This window comes from Zophobas morio, unplaced genomic scaffold (assembly GCF_036711695.1).
Source record: "Zophobas morio isolate AGI-343-1 ecotype UQ-CSIRO unplaced genomic scaffold, CSIRO_AGI_Zmor_V1 ptg000012l, whole genome shotgun sequence".
NCBI classification, from domain to species: domain Eukaryota; kingdom Metazoa; phylum Arthropoda; class Insecta; order Coleoptera; family Tenebrionidae; genus Zophobas; species Zophobas morio.
The window spans coordinates 24,084,927-24,087,693 of NW_026972117.1; the positions used below are offsets into that span (position 1 = coordinate 24,084,927).

The 2,767-nt window shown below is 32.0% G+C and overlaps 1 long non-coding RNA gene across 1 annotated transcript; it reads right to left on the reverse strand.

The window, feature by feature from the left end:
• Positions 1–279: 279 nt before the first annotated feature.
• On the reverse strand, positions 280–750 carry LOC135128473 (uncharacterized). The gene is made up of 2 exons (XR_010280418.1): positions 548–750; positions 280–497 (listed from the first exon to the last, which is right to left on the reverse strand). It is a non-coding gene; the product is annotated as an uncharacterized LOC135128473 (long non-coding RNA).
• Between the last annotated feature and the right edge of the window lie 2,017 nt (positions 751–2,767).

A 2,767-nucleotide genomic window follows, 5' to 3' on the forward strand; every position in this document is an offset into this window, starting at 1 on the left:
CAGGTCATTTAAATTGCAAAAGGTACACTCTCATTAATGAAATTTTGATGACGTTTTCGGTTCGAAAATTATCACTGTGATATTACAAAATCATGCGTCAATAATTTGCTATGAACACGTTATGGAACACACAAAACTAAATCTTTTATTTGAATAGATCTCGTTTAATGTAGATGTAAAAACTTTACGCTTGTTTAATGAGTGCGTTCATTGCACTTGTAAATTGGATGCTGAAAAGCGAACGATAATTTATGTGTGTTTTGGAAGATAACTCATTAATACTATTGATTCTATTTTAATAGCTACATACAATATTGTTATTATTGACTTAAAGTTTCGTTCCTGTAACCATTATACCTCCTGTCTATAATTTGCATAAAGTCATCTACTTGCTTGGGAATAATTCGTTGTGTCAGAGGAATTCGTAACGAAGGCACAGCTAATAAAAGACCGATTACCAATAATAATGGCCAAATCCAAAGAATCGTTCTCAGTATCTAGCAAATTTAACAGATAAACACAAATTCTTCTTTATTATAATGCTTACCTGAATCAGCCAAGAAAATAACACCCAAGCCCCCAAACAACATAAACCAACAAAAAATAGAGCTTGTATTTCGTCGTTACTATTTACTGAGCCAAATAACTCTCCTAGCGATGTTGCGTCAAAGTATTTCATGTTCCTTTTTTTGTGTTTTTGAAAAATCGAAGAGTGAAATAAACTATCAATTTATTAAAGTAATGCCAAATTTCTTGTCAATCAAGACAAGTTTGACATAAATTATCAAAGCCTCATGGCTACTTTGATAAAAATCGTTCGATCAGGAGTTATGCTTATATGGTTTGACCATGATTAAAGTGGTTCATTCAGTCTATAGAACAAGCTCCCTGAAACCTGAAAAATGTATATTTTCAGTTTATTTAAAACATTTGGACATAAACCTAAAACATTCTTACCTCGGTATCTTCCTGTATACTGAAAACCTATTAGAAGGTCAGACATTGGGCAAACCTACCCTGTATAAATTATAAGTGAAAATAAGAATCCTCAAATCTCGGCTTGTGCCTAACCTATGTTATTAAAATTGGTTTTATTTTTGTAGATATTTAACAATTAATGTTGTCATTAATATGCATGTGTACGAGCAATAAATAAAACATTAACGGTCTTGTTTTTTGGTGGGTTCCGGACAATTTTACTGTGAGTTGAAGTTTAATAAAATTCGAACCCCTTTTGACTTACAGATTACTATTTAATAAAATGACTTGGTCAATTATATTGGATAACCGCGTTAGAAGTAAATATTTAAGCCTTTCATAATGCTTAAATCGCATTTCCAAATATCACTATAGCGTTTAACTAATGAATTTATTAAAATCTTCATTGCCTCTAAATGGTATTTTCGAGTCACATATAGATTTTTCGTCTCTGTCCCAGTGTCTCCACTAATTGATGTGCTTATAGGAGGAGGGTGTCAACCTAAAACACTTCAAAATGTGACGTGTCTATTTGTAGAGCTTAACTAAATACATAAATCGTAGCATATACAATGGAACTATTAATATAGGTATTTTAAATGTTCAAATCAAATTCAAGATTTAATTAACTACAAACAAAGTTTGATGTGTGCAAGGTGCAGGTGACTACAAAGCACGTTCTTGACCATAAGTATTTTCTATTTTTAAATATATTTTTTTAAGATTAATAATAAGTAAATAATCTTTGATTTGCTATTAGCAATTACCAATTAATTTATGACTGTTTATTGACGCGTGTTCTGCGTAATTCTGTTGGGATCTCTCTAATAAATTATATTGTTTCGCAGTGCTAATAAACTTTTTGTATAATGAATTAATGACAGAATAAGGCCGTAGTTGTGACAATGTCAAACTTTCCGATCGTTATGTTGTATTAATCGGTCCACTTCTCTGGTTTAAGGATACAAAATCAATCAAATTTCATTTTCTTTTATGCGGCCGCTAATGCTTGTACGTGATATACTTAGTCGAATTCTTTCGATGTATAAACATAACTACTCGAAGTTACCCAGGGGCTACGCTATCACAAATCAAAAATCGCAATATCAAATTTCATAATTTTTTAAAGAGGCAGGTTTTGTTTTAAGGGCGAGGTAAGTTCTGCCGAAATAATATTCGACCCTTTTTTTAATTCTGGGGGTTATGATTATGAAACGTCGATAAAACATGAAAGTATCTAGATGGATATTATTACAGTAGGTATAGTGTGTGAGATACTACAAGGTTATATAGCCCCATAAAACTTAAGAATGGGATCTTATAATTCCTTTTGAGCGGCTGGTTACCGGCTTAATCCTAGCGTGATAAATCAAGAATTTGTCTGAATATCTTGCCACCTCAATATCTACGGCTGAGTAATCCGCTTAAAACTTTTTGGTACATTAAACCAACACAAATACAGCCATATAACCTTGTAGTATCTGACAGACTATACTTTTCTAACTGATGCTCCGAAACTATACAGCTTTAGTATATAAGTTAAACGGAACACACTATATGTTTGAAAATACTTTTAGATTAAAGGTATACTTGATTGCGTTGAAGAATTTTTTCTACAGTCTACAGCGAATGTTTAATTTTCTGCCCTTTGACCTTTGGAACACCCCGTATGAATCTATTTTACCGTAGTACCTATTTTGACAGAAATAGTGAAAATATCTGATTTCTCTGTAGTGTCATTACTCATTAACTCATTAACTGCCGAACAATCAAATATTTTTGAGGGACG